Here is a 20,572-nt window from a genome sequence, read left to right on the forward strand (position 1 = left end):
CACCGTAACAATTACACAGACATTTTTTTAAAATTAGTTTATTATGAACACAAAACGAAGTGAATGAAACCCACGTGAGAACCTGTCCTGTGTGTGCCTGTGAGGGATTAATGCCATCCAGAGCGCGACACAGACGTGAGTTTGCCATTTAATTGGGTTTGTACGAGATCACAGCACCTCCTCACGTTCAAACATCTGATTCAGCTCCTCAACCCCTCCGTAATTATCCTTCATTAGAGCAGAAAGCACATGACGTTTGGATTCCTCGCGGTTTAGATGTGCGGCTCTTCTGTTCTCGACAGCGTCATGCTGGAAATATGAAGGTCCTAAAACGTGGATAAAGCAACAGAATCCAGGATGAACTTCCTGTTTGATGCGTTCAGTGTCGGTGTGAATCTGTTCAGCAGGAAGTTCAAATAAACCTGCGATGTGCAGCGGCACTGTCACCGCCGCTGTTCCAGAAAACTCATCAACTCTGTCTCACTCTCACTCTGTGTGATCCTCTCTCACTCTCACTCTCTGTCTCACTCTATCTGTCTCACTCTGTGTGATACTGTCTCACTCTCTCACTCTGTGTGATACTGTCTCACTCTCTCACTCTGTGTGATACCATCTTACTCTCATTGTCTATATCCCTGTCTGTCTCACTCTGACAGTTTCACTCTCACTCTGTCTGTCTCACTCTGTCTGATACTGTCTCAATCTCACTCTGTCTCACTGTCTGTCTTACTCTGTTTGTCTCACTCTGTCTGTCTCACTTTGATACTGTTTCACTCTCACTCTGTCTCACTGTCTGTCTGATACTGTCTTACTCTGCCTGTCTCACTGTGTGATACTGTCTCACTCTCACTCTGTCTCACTGTCTGTCTTACCCTGTTTGTCTCACTCTGTCTGTCTCACTCTCACTCTGTCCCACTGTCTGTCTCACCCTGTCTGTCTTTTTCTGTCTGATAGTGACTCACTCTGTCTCACTCTGTCTGATACTGTCTTACTCTGCCTGTCTTGTTGTGTGATACTGTCTCTCTCTCTCTCTCTCTCTCTCTCTCTCTCTCTCTCTCTCTCTCTCTCTCTCTCTCAGTCTCATTCTCTCTGTCTCACTCTCACTCTGTAAGTCTCAGTCTGTCTCACTGTGTCTGTCTCGCTCTGTCACTGTCTTTCTCACTCTGTCATTCTGTCTGTCTCACTCTATCAGTCTCACTCTGTCTCACACTGTCCTTCTCCCTCTGTCTCCCTCTCTGTATCTGATACTGTCTCACTCTCACTCTGCCTGTCTTACCCTCACTCTATCATTCTGTCTGTCTCACTCTTTTTATGTCTCACTCTGCCTGTCTCAGACGCATGATTTGTGCAGTAAATCAGAACGTGTTGAGTTTTATTGAACTCTGCTGTAGGGTTTTTATCCCGCTGTATTTTTTCGGCGCTGAACTGCAGCTGGATGCTGATCTGCTCTCCAGCCCGGTGACGTTGTTCAGACCTGCTCCAGCACCTGGAGTTTATGGGAACGCGTGACATTTCCTCAGCAGAATTTACGCTTTACACTGATGGGGTGTGCTGAGTGTCGGCCTCGAGGCAGGGCTTCGGCTCTCTACACGCATCAGACGGGGTTTTACTCACCGCACTTTACTCAGCACCGTGATGTGGTTTAGAGGAGTGACGGGGAGTGACGCAGATTCCTCGCTGTAATTATGAGAGATGAGACGTTTTCACATCTGTAGCACAGAACATTTGAACATTGGGCTTCATTTATTGCACTAAATACGAACAAATCTATTCGTAAATCATTTGTGGAGCATTTACACAGGAAATGTGCGGGTCATTAAAATGTCGTGAGTTGTAAAAAATGTTTTTAAGCAGATTGCATGTGCAAACTATTTATTCTGTACTTCAGCCTTCACAACCAAGAGTTTAAAAAACACAAGGTAGAAATAAGCAAACTAATGAAGAGGGAAACTGAGAGCAGGTGTGTATCAGCGCATCATCAGGAGTCAGAGGATCACAGGAAGGCAGTGGTGGGGGCTGATGGGAAACGGAGTCCGAGTCGGCCGTCTTGTGAGGAATCTTCTGAGGGTCGTCTTCAAATCGTATGATCATCAATGAGTTACTGTGATTTGATTTTATATATTTAGATTATCCTGAACATATAAAATCATTTCAAAATTATTCCATAAATCAAGACAAGTAGAACTAGCTGTTCAATCAGGACAAAAGTAATAGCACCCTATAAAAAGAGGAGTTAGTGTGCGTCTGTGGAAGCCGGTGCAGTGCAGTGGCTGAGCTGCATTACTGGAAGATTTCGCATTTAATCACCATGTTGTCGTTTTCAGCTCTCTTTGCCTTTGTTGTAGGCGTGGCTAAATGTAAATGCTGTGAATGTGTTTGTACTGGAGAGGTGTTCAGATCTTTTCACTGACTCAGATCTTTGAAACTTGTTCAGGAAAATGAACAAATCATTTGTTCTTTTTGTTCATTGGGACTAGGACATGGTTCTCAAACACGAAGAGCAACATGGTTGGCTTCATTTTGTTTCTTAGTCGCCTTCCTAAGATCAAAGTTGATGTACAATGCAGACACGTGCTATTTGAATGCTGGCATTATGGATGAGCTACAGGTTGAGTAGATACATCTGCTATGGGAAATAGTATGAAGAGCCTTCGAGCAACATAACGCACCACCTGTGGGCGGGTCTGAAGCTGAGAGAGCAGCAGCGAACTGGGACTATGCCTTTATATATTCCAATGAAGACATACACAGACTTACTGACACAACACAATCCACAAGTACCAAGATAAACAACATCTAGAGTGGCTGGGACATTGTGTGCGAATGGACAACTCACGCGACACTACAAAAACAGATGTTGCTCATGGTTCCTACGGCAAGCGAAGGGAAGAGACAACAGCTGGACAGATGTACAAGGATTGAAAGAACGACGGAAATGGACAAGGGGCAGCTTCTTAGGCCGGTGAGGGAATAATTTGAATTCAAATGATGGATTCATGGCTGCTCTGGGTGGTCACAGTCCTCAGACTCGTGAGGTTAAGCCTCAAAGATTAACGATGATGATGATGATGATGATGATAGCCTATTGAGTTATTCAGTTGAAATGACTGGTTGCTTCAGGTTCAGTTGCTTGTACGTTCTGGTTCATCAGATACCTTCAGCAAACTCTCCTCTCCAATAATAATAGCATTGGTCATGTGACTGATGTAACCACATGAATAACAGACGAGAAATTCAGACCTGAAGACCCGTAGTTATGATTCGTGAAGCAATCAGTTGTTCACTGAGAACATGCAGAGGTCATGTGACAAGTGAACAGAAGACTCAGTCCTGAAAAACGAATCGTGAACGAACCTGAGTCTGAACGGCGTGCGTACTTGGTCCAGGAAAAAAACGAACAACTCACTCACTGAGACGACTCGTTACTCCTGAGTCGTAGAAAAAGAACGAATCGTTCATGAATGACGCATCACTGTGTGCTGCAGCTGATTGGTGTTTATCAGGACAGTCACATGATCACAGAGCGAATCAGTGAAGTTTGTAAATCTGACAAGAATTTTTAGTTCAGTTTGGCCACGAAAACATTCACACACAACTTTATACACAACACAGACTGATGAATGAGGTTCAGCACTCGTTCCTCAGCACTCGTTCCTCAGCACTCGTTCCCCAGCACTCACTCCTCAGCACTCGTTCCCCAGCACTCACTCCTCAGCACTCATCCCCAAGCACTCATCCCCCAGCGCTCATCCCCCAGTGCTCATTCCTCAGCACTCGTTCCTCAGCACTCGTTCCTCAGCACTCGTTCCCCAATACTCACTCCTCAGCACTCGTTCCCTAGCACTCACTCCTCAGCACTCGTTCCCCAACACTCGTTCCCCAGCACTCGTTCCTCAGCACTTGTTCCCCAGCACTCACTCCTCAGCACTCGTTCCCAGCACTCGTTCCTCAGCACTTGTTCCCCAGCACTCACTCCTCAGCACTCGTTCCCCAGCACTCGTTCCTCAGCACTCGTTCCCCAGCACTCGTTCCCCAGCACTCACTCCTCAGCACTCGTTCCCCAGCACTCGTTCCTCAGCACTTGTTCCCCAGCACTCACTCCTCAGCACTCATTCCCCAGCACTCGTTCCTCAGCACTTGTTCCCCAGCACTCACTCCTCAGCACTCATCCCCAAGCACTCATCCCCCAGCGCTCATCCCCCAGTGCTCATTCCTCAGCACTTGTTCCTCAGCACTTGTTCCTCAGCACTCGTTCCTGAGCACTCATTCCCCAGCACTCGTTCCCCAGTACTCGTTCCTGAGCACTCGTTCCCCAGCACTCATTCCCCAGCACTCATTCCTGAGCACTTGTTCCTCAGCACTCGTTCCTGAGCACTCATTCCCCAGCACTCGTTCCTCAGCACTCGTTCCCCAGCACTCGTTCGCCAGCACTCGTTCCTGAGCATTTGTTCCTGAGCACTCATTCCCCAGCACTCGTTCCCCAGCACTCGTTCCTCAGCACTCATTCCCCAGCACTCGTTCCAAAGCACTCGTTCACCAGTACTTGTTCCTGAGCACTCACTCCCCAGTACTCATTCCCCAGCACTCATTCCTGAGCACTTGTTCCCCAGCACTCGTTCTCCAGCACTCGTTCCTAAGCACTCATTCCCCAGTGCTCGTTCCTCAGCACTCGTTCCTCAGCACTCGTTCCTCAGCACTCGTTCCCCAGCACTCGTTCCCCAGCACTCACTCCTCAGCACTCATCCCCCAGCACTGGTTCCCCAGCACTCGTTCCTCAGCACTCGTTCCCCAGCACTCGTTCCTCAGCACTCGTTCCTCAGCACTCGTTCCTGAGCACTCGTTCCTGAGCACTCATTCCCCAGCACTCGTTCCTCAGCACTCGTTTCCCCAGCACTCGTTCCTCAGCACTCGTTCCACAGCACTCGTTCCTGAGCACTCGTTCCCCAGCACTCGTTCCTCAGCACTCGTTCCTCAGCACTCGTTCCTCAGCACTCATTCCTGAGCACTCATTCCCCAGCACTCGTTCCTCAGCACTCGTTCCTGAGCACTCGTTCCCCAGCACTCGTTCCTCAGCACTCGTTCCACAGCACTCATTCCTGAGCACTCATTCCCCAGCACTCGTTCCTCAGCACTCGTTCCTCAGCACTCGTTCCCCAGCACTCGTTCCTCAGCACTCGTTCCCCAGCACTCGTTCCCCAGCACTCGTTCCTGAGCACTCGTTCCCCAGCACTCGTTCCTCAGCACTCGTTCCACAGCACTCATTCCTGAGCACTCATTCCCCAGCACTCGTTCCTCAGCACTCGTTCCCTAGCACTCACTCCTCAGCACTCGTTCCCCAACACTCGTTCCCCAGCACTCGTTCCTCAGCACTTGTTCCCCAGCACTCACTCCTCAGCACTCGTTCCCAGCACTCGTTCCTCAGCACTCGTTCCTCAGCACTCGTTCCCCAGCACTCGTTCCCCAGCACTCACTCCTCAGCACTCGTTCCCCAGCACTCGTTCCTCAGCACTTGTTCCCCAGCACTCACTCCTCAGCACTCGTTCCCCAGCACTCGTTCCTCAGCACTTGTTCCCCAGCACTCACTCCTCAGCACTCATCCCCAAGCACTCATCCCCCAGCGCTCATCCCCCAGTGCTCATTCCTCAGCACTTGTTCCTCAGCACTTGTTCCTCAGCACTCGTTCCCCAGCACTTGTTCCTCAGCACTCATTATCCAGCAGTCGTTCCTCAGCGCTCGTTCCTGAGCACTCGTTCCCCAGTACTCATTCCTGAGCACTCGTTCCTCAGCACTTGTTCCCCAGCACTCGTTCCTGAGCACTCATTCCCCAGCACTCATTCCCCAGCACTCATTCCCCAGCACTCATTCCCCAGCACTCGTTCCTGAGCACTCGTTCCTCAGCACTCATTCCCCAGCACTCATTCCCCAGCACTCATTCCCCAGCACTCGTTCCTCAGCACTCATTCCCCAGCACTCGTTCCACAGCACTCGTTACTGAGCACTCATTCCCAGCACTCGTTCCCCAGTACTCGTTCCTGAGCACTCGTTCCCCAGCACTCATTCCCCAGCACTCATTCCTGAGCACTTGTTCCTCAGCACTCATTCCTGAGCACTCATTCCCCAGCACTCGTTCCTCAGCACTCGTTCGCCAGCACTCGTTCCTGAGCATTTGTTCCTGAGCACTCATTCCCCAGCACTCGTTCCCCAGCACTCACTCCTCAGCACTCGTTCCTCAGCACTCGTTCCTCAGCACTCGTTCCCCAGCACTCACTCCTCAGCACTCGTTCCCTAGCACTCACTCCTCAGCACTCGTTCCCCAACACTCGTTCCCCAGCACTCGTTCCTCAGCACTTGTTCCCCAGCACTCACTCCTCAGCACTCATTCCCAGCACTCGTTCCTCAGCACTTGTTCCCCAGCACTCACTCCTCAGCACTCGTTCCCCAGCACTCGTTCCTCAGCACTCGTTCCCCAGCACTCGTTCCCCAGCACTCACTCCTCAGCACTCGTTCCCCAGCACTCGTTCCTCAGCACTTGTTCCCCAGCACTCACTCCTCAGCACTCGTTCCCCAGCACTCGTTCCTCAGCACTTGTTCCCCAGCACTCACTCCTCAGCACTCATCCCCAAGCACTCATCCCCCAGCGCTCATCCCCCAGTGCTCATTCCTCAGCACTTGTTCCTCAGCACTTGTTCCTCAGCACTCATTCCCCAGCACTTGTTCCTCAGCACTCATTATCCAGCAGTCGTTCCTCAGCACTCGTTCCTGAGCACTCGTTCCCCAGTACTCATTCCTGAGCACTCGTTCCTCAGCACTTGTTCCCCAGCACTCGTTCCTGAGCACTCATTCCCCAGCACTCATTCCCCAGCACTCATTCCCCAGCACTCATTCCCCAGCACTCGTTCCTGAGCACTCGTTCCTCAGCACTCGTTCCCCAGCACTCACTCCTCAGCACTCGTTCCCCAGCACTCACTCCTCAGCACTCATCCCCAAGCACTCATCCCCCAGCGCTCATCCCCCAGTGCTCATTCCTCAGCACTCGTTCCTCAGCACTCGTTCCTCAGCACTCGTTCCCCAGCACTCACTCCTCAGCACTCGTTCCCTAGCACTCACTCCTCAGCACTCGTTCCCCAACACTCGTTCCCCAGCACTCGTTCCTCAGCACTTGTTCCCCAGCACTCACTCCTCAGCACTCGTTCCCAGCACTCGTTCCTCAGCACTTGTTCCCCAGCACTCACTCCTCAGCACTCGTTCCCCAGCACTCGTTCCTCAGCACTCGTTCCCCAGCACTCGTTCCCCAGCACTCACTCCTCAGCACTCGTTCCCCAGCACTCGTTCCTCAGCACTTGTTCCCCAGCACTCACTCCTCAGCACTCATTCCCCAGCACTCGTTCCTCAGCACTTGTTCCCCAGCACTCACTCCTCAGCACTCATCCCCAAGCACTCATCCCCCAGCGCTCATCCCCCAGTGCTCATTCCTCAGCACTTGTTCCTCAGCACTTGTTCCTCAGCACTCGTTCCCCAGCACTTGTTCCTCAGCACTCATTATCCAGCAGTCGTTCCTCAGCGCTCGTTCCTGAGCACTCGTTCCCCAGTACTCATTCCTGAGCACTCGTTCCTCAGCACTTGTTCCCCAGCACTCGTTCCTGAGCACTCATTCCCCAGCACTCATTCCCCAGCACTCATTCCCCAGCACTCATTCCCCAGCACTCGTTCCTGAGCACTCGTTCCTCAGCACTCATTCCCCAGCACTCATTCCCCAGCACTCATTCCCCAGCACTCGTTCCTGAGCACTCGTTCCCCAGCACTCATTCCCCAGCACTCATTCCTGAGCACTTGTTCCTCAGCACTCATTCCTGAGCACTCATTCCCCAGCACTCGTTCCTCAGCACTCGTTCGCCAGCACTCGTTCCTGAGCATTTGTTCCTGAGCACTCATTCCCCAGCACTCGTTCCCCAGCACTCACTCCTCAGCACTCGTTCCTCAGCACTCGTTCCTCAGCACTCGTTCCCCAGCACTCACTCCTCAGCACTCGTTCCCTAGCACTCACTCCTCAGCACTCGTTCCCCAACACTCGTTCCCCAGCACTCATTCCTCAGCACTTGTTCCCCAGCACTCACTCCTCAGCACTCGTTCCCAGCACTCGTTCCTCAGCACTTGTTCCCCAGCACTCACTCCTCAGCACTCGTTCCCTAGCACTCGTTCCTCAGCACTCGTTCCCCAGCACTCGTTCCCCAGCACTCACTCCTCAGCACTCGTTCCCCAGTACTCGTTCCTCAGCACTTGTTCCCCAGCACTCACTCCTCAGCACTCGTTCCCCAGCACTCGTTCCTCAGCACTTGTTCCCTAGCACTCACTCCTCAGCACTCATCCCCAAGCACTCATCCCCCAGCGCTCATCCCCCAGTGCTCATTCCTCAGCACTTGTTCCTCAGCACTTGTTCCTCAGCACTCGTTCCCCAGCACTTGTTCCTCAGCACTCATTATCCAGCAGTCGTTCCTCAGCACTCGTTCCTGAGCACTCGTTCCCCAGTACTCATTCCTGAGCACTCGTTCCTCAGCACTTGTTCCCCAGCACTCGTTCCTGAGCACTCATTCCCCAGCACTCATTCCCCAGCACTCATTCCCCAGCACTCGTTCCTGAGCACTCGTTCCTCAGCACTCATTCCCCAGCACTCATTCCCCAGCACTCATTCCCCAGCACTCGTTCCTCAGCACTCATTCCCCAGCACTCGTTCCTCAGCACTCGTTCCTGAGCACTCATTCCCCAGCACTCGTTCCCCAGTACTCGTTCCTGAGCACTCGTTCCCCAGCACTCATTCCTGAGCACTTGTTCCTCAGCACTCGTTCCTGAGCACTCATTCCCCAGCACTCGTTCCTCAGCACTCGTTCCCCAGCACTCGTTCGCCAGCACTCGTTCCTGAGCATTTGTTCCTGAGCACTCATTCCCCAGCACTCGTTCCCCAGCACTCGTTCCTCAGCACTCATTCCCCAGCACTCGTTCCAAAGCACTCGTTCACCAGTACTTGTTCCTGAGCACTCACTCCCCAGTACTCATTCCCCAGCACTCATTCCTGAGCACTTGTTCCCCAGCACTCGTTCTCCAGCACTCGTTCCTAAGCACTCATTCCCCAGTGCTCGTTCCTCAGCACTCGTTCCTCAGCACTCGTTCCCCAGCACTCGTTCCCCAGCACTCACTCCTCAGCACTCATCCCCCAGCACTGGTTCCCCAGCACTCGTTCCTCAGCACTCGTTCCCCAGCACTCGTTCCTCAGCACTCGTTCCTGAGCACTCGTTCCTGAGCACTCATTCCCCAGCACTCGTTCCTCAGCACTCGTTTCCCCAGCACTCGTTCCTCAGCACTCGTTCCACAGCACTCGTTCCTGAGCACTCGTTCCCCAGCACTCGTTCCTCAGCACTCGTTCCTCAGCACTCATTCCTGAGCACTCATTCCCCAGCACTCGTTCCTCAGCACTCGTTCCTGAGCACTCGTTCCCCAGCACTCGTTCCTCAGCACTCGTTCCACAGCACTCATTCCTGAGCACTCATTCCCCAGCACTCGTTCCTCAGCACTCGTTCCTCAGCACTCGTTCCCCAGCACTCGTTCCTCAGCACTCGTTCCCCAGCACTCGTTCCCCAGCACTCGTTCCTGAGCACTCGTTCCCCAGCACTCGTTCCTCAGCACTCGTTCCACAGCACTCATTCCTGAGCACTCATTCCCCAGCACTCGTTCCTCAGCACTCGTTCCCTAGCACTCACTCCTCAGCACTCGTTCCCCAACACTCGTTCCCCAGCACTCGTTCCTCAGCACTTGTTCCCCAGCACTCACTCCTCAGCACTCGTTCCCAGCACTCGTTCCTCAGCACTCGTTCCTCAGCACTCGTTCCCCAGCACTCGTTCCCCAGCACTCACTCCTCAGCACTCGTTCCCCAGCACTCGTTCCTCAGCACTTGTTCCCCAGCACTCACTCCTCAGCACTCGTTCCCCAGCACTCGTTCCTCAGCACTTGTTCCCCAGCACTCACTCCTCAGCACTCATCCCCAAGCACTCATCCCCCAGCGCTCATCCCCCAGTGCTCATTCCTCAGCACTTGTTCCTCAGCACTTGTTCCTCAGCACTCGTTCCCCAGCACTTGTTCCTCAGCACTCATTATCCAGCAGTCGTTCCTCAGCGCTCGTTCCTGAGCACTCGTTCCCCAGTACTCATTCCTGAGCACTCGTTCCTCAGCACTTGTTCCCCAGCACTCGTTCCTGAGCACTCATTCCCCAGCACTCATTCCCCAGCACTCATTCCCCAGCACTCATTCCCCAGCACTCGTTCCTGAGCACTCGTTCCTCAGCACTCATTCCCCAGCACTCATTCCCCAGCACTCATTCCCCAGCACTCGTTCCTCAGCACTCATTCCCCAGCACTCGTTCCACAGCACTCGTTACTGAGCACTCATTCCCAGCACTCGTTCCCCAGTACTCGTTCCTGAGCACTCGTTCCCCAGCACTCATTCCCCAGCACTCATTCCTGAGCACTTGTTCCTCAGCACTCATTCCTGAGCACTCATTCCCCAGCACTCGTTCCTCAGCACTCGTTCGCCAGCACTCGTTCCTGAGCATTTGTTCCTGAGCACTCATTCCCCAGCACTCGTTCCCCAGCACTCACTCCTCAGCACTCGTTCCTCAGCACTCGTTCCTCAGCACTCGTTCCCCAGCACTCACTCCTCAGCACTCGTTCCCTAGCACTCACTCCTCAGCACTCGTTCCCCAACACTCGTTCCCCAGCACTCGTTCCTCAGCACTTGTTCCCCAGCACTCACTCCTCAGCACTCATTCCCAGCACTCGTTCCTCAGCACTTGTTCCCCAGCACTCACTCCTCAGCACTCGTTCCCCAGCACTCGTTCCTCAGCACTCGTTCCCCAGCACTCGTTCCCCAGCACTCACTCCTCAGCACTCGTTCCCCAGCACTCGTTCCTCAGCACTTGTTCCCCAGCACTCACTCCTCAGCACTCGTTCCCCAGCACTCGTTCCTCAGCACTTGTTCCCCAGCACTCACTCCTCAGCACTCATCCCCAAGCACTCATCCCCCAGCGCTCATCCCCCAGTGCTCATTCCTCAGCACTTGTTCCCCAGCACTTGTTCCTCAGCACTCATTATCCAGCAGTCGTTCCTCAGCACTCGTTCCTGAGCACTCGTTCCCCAGTACTCATTCCTGAGCACTCGTTCCTCAGCACTTGTTCCCCAGCACTCGTTCCTGAGCACTCATTCCCCAGCACTCATTCCCCAGCACTCATTCCCCAGCACTCATTCCCCAGCACTCGTTCCTGAGCACTCGTTCCTCAGCACTCATTCCCCAGCACTCGTTCCTCAGCACTCATTCCCCAGCACTCGTTCCTCAGCACTCGTTCCTGAGCACTCATTCCCCAGCACTCGTTCCCCAGTACTCGTTCCTGAGCACTCGTTCCCCAGCACTCATTCCCCAGCACTCATTCCTGAGCACTTGTTCCTCAGCACTCGTTCCTGAGCACTCATTCCCCAGCACTCGTTCCTCAGCACTCGTTCCCCAGCACTCGTTCGCCAGCACTCGTTCCTGAGCATTTGTTCCTGAGCACTCATTCCCCAGCACTCGTTCCCCAGCACTCGTTCCTCAGCACTCATTCCCCAGCACTCGTTCCAAAGCACTCGTTCACCAGTACTTGTTCCTGAGCACTCACTCCCCAGTACTCATTCCCCAGCACTCATTCCTGAGCACTTGTTCCCCAGCACTCGTTCTCCAGCACTCGTTCCTAAGCACTCATTCCCCAGTGCTCGTTCCTCAGCACTCGTTCCTCAGCACTCGTTCCCCAGCACTCGTTCCTGAGCACTCATTCCCCAGCACTCGTTCCTCAGCACTCGTTTCCCCAGCACTCACTCCTCAGCACTCATCCCCCAGCACTGGTTCCCCAGCACTCGTTCCTCAGCACTCGTTCCCCAGCACTCGTTCCTCAGCACTCGTTCCCCAGCACTCGTTCCTGAGCACTCATTCCCCAGCACTCGTTCCTCAGCACTCGTTTCCCCAGCACTCGTTCCTCAGCACTCGTTCCACAGCACTCGTTCCTGAGCACTCGTTCCCCAGCACTCGTTCCTCAGCACTCGTTCCTCAGCACTCATTCCTGAGCACTCATTCCCCAGCACTCGTTCCTCAGCACTCGTTCCTGAGCACTCGTTCCCCAGCACTCGTTCCTCAGCACTCGTTCCACAGCACTCATTCCTGAGCACTCATTCCCCAGCACTCGTTCCTCAGCACTCGTTCCTCAGCACTCGTTCCCCAGCACTCGTTCCTCAGCACTCGTTCCCCAGCACTCGTTCCTCAGCACTCGTTCCTGAGCACTCGTTCCCCAGCACTCGTTCCTCAGCACTCGTTCCACAGCACTCATTCCTGAGCACTCATTCCCCAGCACTCGTTCCTCAGCACTCGTTCCTCAGCACTCGTTCCCCAGCACTCGTTCCTCAGCACTCGTTCCTCAGCACTCATTCCCCAGCACTCATTCCCCAGCACTCGTTCCACAGCACTCGTTCCTGAGCACTCGTTCCCCAGCACTCGTTCCTCAGCACTCGTTCCACAGCACTCATTCCTGAGCACTCATTCCCCAGCACTCGTTCCTCAGCACTCGTTCCCCAGCACTCGTTCCTCAGCACTCGTTCCTCAGCACTCGTTCCCCAGCACTCGTTCCTCAGCACTCGTGCCACAGCACTCGTTCCTCAGCACTCGTGCCACAGCACTCATTCCTGAGTACTCGTTCCCCAGCACTTGTTCCCCAGCACTCATTCCTGAGCACTCATTCCCCAGCACTCATTCCTGAGCACTCATTCCCCAGCACTCATCCCTGAGCACTCGTTCCCCAGCACTCATTCCTGAGCACTCGTTCCCCAGCACTCATTCCTGAGCACTCATTCCCTAGCACTCGTTCCCCAGCACTCGTTCCTGAGCACTTGTTCCTGAGCACTCATTCCCCAGTACTCGTTCCTGAGCAGTCATTCCTCAGCACTCGTTCCCCAGCACTCGTTCCTGAGCACTCATTCCCCAGCACTCGTTCCTGAGCACTCATTCCCCAGCATTCGTTCCACAGCACTCGTTCCTCAGCACTCGTTCCACAGCACTCATTCCCCAGCACTCGTTCCTCAGCACTCATTCCCCAGCACTCGTTCCTCAGCACTCATTCCCCAGCACTCGTTCCTGAGCACTCATTCCCCAGCACTCGTTCCTGAGCACTCATTCCCCAGCACTCGTTCCACAGCACTCATTCCCCAGCACTCGTTCCTGAGCACTCATTCCCCAGCACTCGTTCCTCAGCACTCATTCCCCAGCACTCGTTCCTCAGCACTCATTCCCCAGCACTCGTTCCTCAGCACTCATTCCCCAGCACTTGTTCCTCAGCACTCATTCCCCAGCACTCGTTCCTGAGCACTCATTCCCCAGCACTCGTTCCACAGCACTCGTTCCTGAGCACTCATTCAAATCAAATCAAATCAAATCAAATCAAATCAAATCAAATCAAATCAAATCAAATCAAATCAAGTCAAGTTTATTTGTATAGCGCTTTTAACAATAAACATTGTCGCAAAGCAGCTTTACAGAATTTGAACGACTTAAAACATGAGCTAATTTTATCCCTAATCTATCTCCAATGATGAAGCCTGTGGTGACCGTGGCAAGGAAAAACTCCCTCAGACGACATAAGGAAGAAACCTCGAGAGGAACCAGACTCAAAAGGGAACCCATCCTCATTTGGGCAACAACAGACAGCCTGACTATAATATTAACAGTTTTAACAGGTATAACCCTCAACTGTCCTCATGGGGCCGTCCTTCACAGGAGCGGTGCGATAAAACTCCGACCAGACACAGGGCACCAGGATGGATCAAGCAGGTCCGAGGGGCAGAAGAGGCCAGCATCTCAATCCCAGGATCAACATGTAACTCAGAGGGACAGATTGGGGGGGGGGGAAGAGAGAGAGAGAGAGAAAGAAAACACAGGTTGTTAGGTATGCCCTAAAAATGTCAAGTATTAAATCTGTGTGGTAGGCTCGCAGAGACGAGAGTCTTTACATCAGGCATAACACACAATGGCATGTTAATATGGTAAAAAATATATCATGACCTGCTCTGGCTGGATGCTTGATTGGGTGATGGGAGCACACTCCTCAGCAATGATGGGATGCAGATGGGACCCTTAGGGCTGGCCAAGACAATTCAGTTACATTTCACCGGGTCTGGGACATGCGACAGAATGTCTGACGGCCGATTCCCTGCAGGCTACGATAGCCAGTCGAGGTCTCCACCCTCTCCACCAAAAGATTTCCTGTTGACTCCATGTAACTCAGAGGGACAGATTTGGGGTGGGGGGGAGGGAAAGAAAACACAGGTTGTTAGGTATGCCCAATGTCACCTGAATAAGTAGGAACAGTATACATATTGCACCGAGTACAAGCAGCACTCGTTCCTGAGCACTCATTCCCCAGCACTCGTTCCACAGCACTCGTTCCACAGCACTCGTTCCACAGCACTCGTTCCTGAGCACTCATTCCCCAGCACTCGTTCCTGAGCACTCATTCCCCAGCACTCATTCCTCAGCACTCGTTCCCCAGCACTCGTTCCTGAGCACTCATTCCCCAGCACTCGTTCCTGAGCACTCATTCCCCAGCACTCGTTCCACAGCACTCGTTCCTCAGCACTTGTTCCACAGCACTCGTTCCTGAGCACTCATTCCCCAGCACTCGTTCCTCAGCACTCGTTCCACAGCACTCGTTCCTGAGCACTCATTCCCCAGTACTCGTTCCTGAGCACTCGTTCCCGAGCACTCATTCCCCAGCACTCGTTCCTGAGCACTCATTCCCCAGCACTCGTTCCTCAGCACTCGTTCCTGAGCACTCGTTCCCCAGCACTCGTTCCTGAGCAGTCATTCCTCAGCACTCGTTCCCCAGCACTCGTTCCCCAGTACTCGTTCCTGAGCACTCGTTCCTGAGCACTCATTCCCCAGTACTCGTTTCTGAGCAGTCATTCCTCAGCACTCGTTCCTCAGCACTCGTTCCTGAGCACTCATTCCCCAGTGCTCATTCCCCAGCACTCGTTCCCCAGCACTCGTTCCTCAGCACTCGTTCCCCAGCACTCGTTCCCCAGCACTCGTTCCTCAGCACTCGTTCCCCAGCACTCGTTCCTCAGCACTCGTTCCTCAGCACTTGTTCCTCAGCACTTGTTCTCCAGCACTCATTCCTCAGCACTCGTTCCCCAGCACTCGTTCCTCAGCACTCGTTCCTCAGCACTTGTTCCTCAGCACTTGTTCTCCAGCACTCATTCCCCAGTACTCGTTCCTCAGCACTCGTTCCCCAGCACTCGTTCCTCAGCACTCGTTCCTCAGCACTCGTTCCCCAGCACTCGTTCCTCAGCACTCGTTCCCCAGCACTCGTTCCCCAGCACTCGTTCCTCAGCACTCGTTCCCCAGCACTCGTTCCTCAGCACTCGTTCCTCAGCACTTGTTCCTCAGCACTTGTTCTCCAGCACTCATTCCTCAGCACTCGTTCCCCAGCACTCGTTCCTCAGCACTCGTTCCCCAGCACTCGTTCCTCAGCACTCGTTCCCCAGCACTCGTTCCTCAGCACTTGTTCCTCAGCACTTGTTCCTCAGCACTTGTTCCCCAGCACTCGTTCCTCAGCACTCGTTCCCCAGCACTCGTTCCTCAGCACTTGTTCCATAGCACTCGTTCCTCAGCACTCGTTCCCCAGCCCTCGTTCCTCAGCACTCGTTCTCCAGCACTCGTTCCCCAGTACTCGTTCCTCAGCACTCGTCTGAACAGGTTTATTCGTTGTGGAATCATCACTGTAACACACATCACCATGATATGAACTCTGAACAGCTTTTATTGTTAGGATGAGTTTGTTTTCTTCTATTTTTTCATTCATTAGTTTTGTGTATTTTCTGTCGCTTGTCTCATCTGGAGTTAATCCTGTTATTAAACTGAATCACGTGACGTATGCAGGACGTATGTCTGGTTTCCAGTTATATTTACTCGCTATGTTATCTTCTAGTGTGTGTTTTCGTTCTGTGTTATTCATTCATCCTTTAATTAAAGCTTTGTGAATTTGTTTCCGGTGTTTTATGTTTCTGCAACAAATGAACAAAAATGTGAGGAAAATATTGGTGTGTGTGGAGCAACATAACTGTCAAAAAGTGGTGATGTTTCGCTGCTGCTTTGAATTTTCCTTTGGATCATCAAGAGTTGAATTTTGTCTCAGAAAATAAACTTTAAATAAATAAATCAATGTAAATCACATACAGCAGTGATATCTTGTCACGTAAAGGTGTCTTAAATATCAGTTAATTCACCTCTCATTTCTCTTTATTAGATTGTTTTTAAATAAATATAAGATTATTAGCTCATTCAGCCGACAGGTGATGAGTTTAATACCATCATGTGTTGTCCGTTGTCCGGCCGGCGGCGTTCACATTTCACAAAAATCACTTCTCTCTCAATTCTTCCCCAATTTTTATCCTTTTTGGCAGAAAGGTCGGTCTGCCCGGGGTGCATATAGCGTCTAGCCAAATTTGCATAACTGCAATTAATAATGAAGATATAGACTAATTAAGCCTTAATGAGCAGTTTCCACCCAAATCACTTCTTCTCGTTCAATTCCTCGCCATTTTGGATTCTTTCTGGTAAATAGTTTGGTATTCCTAGGGTTTGTAATCGCTTCTATATATAGCTTGTATATAATGTATATAGCTTACAACATTTATTGCGCAAGGTGGCCCATTTTAGATCGTTCCTTCTGGACTAGACGGGGCTGGAGTGAGCTACACCATCATTGACGGTCTCATTATTCATATTTCTCTACATTTTTTCTCATTTCTGTCTGATACTTTTTAAAAATGATCTGCCAATAGTGTGTGAGACCATTTTAAGCTTGAAGTGTTTATAGATGTGCTTCACGGACTTCTGTTTGTTATAATATCCTTATAATGAGAAATATCCATCCATCTTATTATCTGTAGCCGCTTTATCCTGTTCTACAGGGTCGCAGGCAAGCTGGAGCCTATCCCAGCTGACTACGGGCGAAAGGCGGGGTTCACCCTGGACAAGTCGCCAGGTCATCACAGGGCTGACACATAGACACAGACAACCATTCACACTCACATTCACACCTACGCTCAATTTAGAGTCACCAGTTAACCTAACCTGCATGTCTTTGGACTGTGGGGGAAACCGGAGCACCCAGAGGAAACCCACGCGGACACGGGGAGAACATGCAAACTCCGCACAGAAAGGCCCTCGCTGGCCACGGGGCTCGAACCCGGACCTTCTTGCTGTGAGGCGACAGCGCTAACCACTACACCACCGTGCCACCGCAATGAGAAATATTAGAGAGCTTGATTAATGATGCTTAATTAAATACACAACATAATCAGAGTTTTTTTTGCAGTCTGGGTTTTTCTTCATTAGTAAAAGTGCAGCTGTGTGAAGACGAGCTCTGCCTCCGTCAGGTTTTTTTTTTAATTGAATTTTATTATGGGACGAGTTGGTACAGTTTGAGTTCAGTGGTCAGGGTCAGTGAGTAAATGGAAGAGTTCCAGAGTGATGACATCCTGTGGAGCAGGAAAAGGCGTTGGTGATAATCTCCATGAGTAATGACTTTGTGTCGGCTCCATGCCGAGGCCCATGGGGTCACTGGCACTTATTTACACTCGGACACGATTTTATTTTCTCACAGAAATCAAAAAGGAGAAATATCTGAAGCCATAATGAAGGAAATTAGAAGATCAGTGAGAGAGAGAGAGAGAGAGAAGTGATACTTGATTTTTTTCTCTTTTTTCACCTCATCACTACCTATGATGTTATCCGTCTTCCTGAAAAACTCCATCCAGCTTTATTACTGCGAGCTTCAGGAATTAAAGAGAATGACCTCATGCTCGCCCCCTTTCAGCCTCCACCCCTGTGTAAAGGGCAGCGGGGGAGTCCATGAACACACACACACACACACACACACACACACACACACACACACACACACACACGACTAAAAATGATGACAAATGCAAATGTAATTTTGTGTTATTGTGCAGTGAGTGGACATGTCTGTTATCTGTAGTGTAGAAATAAAACGAGAGAAAAAAGAGAGAAGGAAATGAAAGCTGGACATGACATCACTGTGACTGCTTCCCAAAAACATCAGTATTAATAGAAACTTTCTGCTGACTCGTCTCCTGGAGAAAAAAAAGTACAGATAAGTTCATTTACAGTGCCGTGTAAAAGTATTTGCTCCCACCCTTCAATTTTTTCCCTCTATTTCTGCACAATAAATGCTTCAGATCCTCAAACAGAACGAGAACGGAAGACAAAGATGAAACGTGTGACGAAACGTGGATTTTAAATTATTATTTCCTTTATGAAAGGAAAAATCTTATATATCACCCTTGTGAAAAAGTAATTGCACCCTTTAAACTTCATAACTGATTGTGCCCCGTTCAGCTGCAACGAGTGAAATTAACACCTCTGATTACAACACTGCAAAATTACTGGAACCAAATTTACTGAAGAAAAGCGTAGTCACAATTTCCACACAAACAAATCTGAGTAAATTTAATGAAGCATGTCTTAAGGAAGATGAAGTAAGGATGGTGTTAAGGATTATTCATGTAAAAAGTACATTTAATGAGCAGCGTTCTTATTCTATAAAAACATTTTAATCAAATTTGAGTAATCATTACTACTACAACTACTACAATTACACTTAAACCCTTTAATGGTTCCAGTCAGAAGTAGCACAGCAATAAGTAAATGCTCTTAAAGCAACTTTGTAAAGATTCATAACCGTCTTAAAGCTGACACCAAGCACAAAATATTGAAAATCTCGTCCAGAAAACTCCAAATGAAATCTGTTTACAGTTCTAAAAAATTGAGGCCAAAAAACACTTTTGTTTCTTTTTAGTTTTATGAGCATTTGCAAAATTATGTTTTTATGTTTATTATGTTTATTTGAGCCCAGAAATGTTAGTAAAATATGCACTTTAGGTTTCAGCAACATATCTACATTCATTAACTGATCGGTTTTGATCTGTCTGTAATGAAGGAGGTCAAATTGACAAAGGACGATGCCGGAATGTTGACCCTCTGCCGCCTAGAAGATTCGGACTCACAGATCGATCCGGGAGCAAACAGTCACTGACACGGACACAGCTGCTCAGAGATGTTTCTCAGTTTATTGTCGGACGAACACGAGGATATATTCACATTCAGGAGTGTGCTATAGCGAAGTGATTGGATGATAATGATTTAACTGATGAAGCTAAGTTAGCTGCGTATGACAGGGTAATGGAAATGGGTGATGAAGCCTTACATCACTGCTTTAGACTACACTATTTAATGAAAGAAGAGAGACATTACACACACCAGCCACTTTATAAGGAACACCCCTACATCCACCTGCTGTTTCCTGCAGTTCTGTAATCAGCCGATCGCTCGATGCATCAAATTCCACAGATACAAATCAAGAGCTTCAGTTAATGTTCACAATGTTCAAACATCAGAACGGGAAAAATTGTGATCTCACAGTGAAGTGTGACTTTCTTTCACTGTGGTATGGGTGTTGGTTTGAGCCAGATGGATGGAAAAAAAAACCCCAGCAAGTGAGTGAGCATACATGTCAACCTATACGGAATGTCCGTATTTTATACGGATTTGATTCAATAAACGTAGTATACAGGCGTACAAATAAAGTTATACGGATTCTTTTAAAAAACTTCAATATTTATTTAGAGCTATAATCAATTCCCACGATGATAAAAGAGCGCATAACATTTACAAACGTACTGTACACCACAGAAAGCACAAACAGCCAGTAAAGAGTCTTATGAAATCGCGCGTTATCTTGTGGTAGCGAGACTTCGTTCCACTTTTGATCATGCGCACACTAGGGCTGGGTATCACCAGATACCTCACGATACGATACTATGGCCATATTTTGCCCACGATAACGATAATATCACAGTACAGCGATTCTGCGATAATCGATATATTGCAAGAAATTTCAACCACATCACAATATCTGTGTCACTGAAGAAAATCAGAATTTATTGACCACTGTAAAATTACATTTCACATACATAACTACACACTCTTGCCAGACATATATTTGTCTCTATTCCACTGCTGGCAAAACCAAGAGTTGCTTCACTACAACATACAGAAAATTCCCATTTCTGTGCTAGTATTATCAACTTTTCTGTAAGCATGGACACATCAGTGCTACTTAACAAGCAGAATCAAATTGTTTTATGAAAACTTGCACTGCAGACTGCACATACATTTCAGTGCTAACACTAATATCTCATCTCATCTCATTATCTCTAGCCGCTTTATCCTTCTACAGGGTCGCAGGCAAGCTGGATCCTATCCCAGCTGACTACGGGCGAAAGGCGGGGTTCACCCTGGACAAGTCGCCAGGTCATCACAGGGCTGACACATAGACACAGACAACCATTCACACTCACATTCACACCTACGCTCAATTTAGAGTCACCAGTTAACCTAACCTGCATGTCTTTGGACTGTGGGGGAA

General features: G+C 50.3%; 1 protein-coding gene across 2 annotated transcripts in view; it reads left to right on the forward strand.

The window, feature by feature from the left end:
- LOC132896352 (fibulin-2-like) overlaps positions 1-20,572 on the forward strand; it is a 91,342-nt gene that overhangs the window by 12,491 nt on the left and 58,279 nt on the right. The gene's annotated exons all lie outside the window — the stretch shown is intronic.

The sequence above is a fragment of the Neoarius graeffei genome, chromosome 13, assembly GCF_027579695.1.
Source record: "Neoarius graeffei isolate fNeoGra1 chromosome 13, fNeoGra1.pri, whole genome shotgun sequence".
NCBI classification, from domain to species: Eukaryota; Metazoa; Chordata; class Actinopteri; order Siluriformes; family Ariidae; genus Neoarius; species Neoarius graeffei.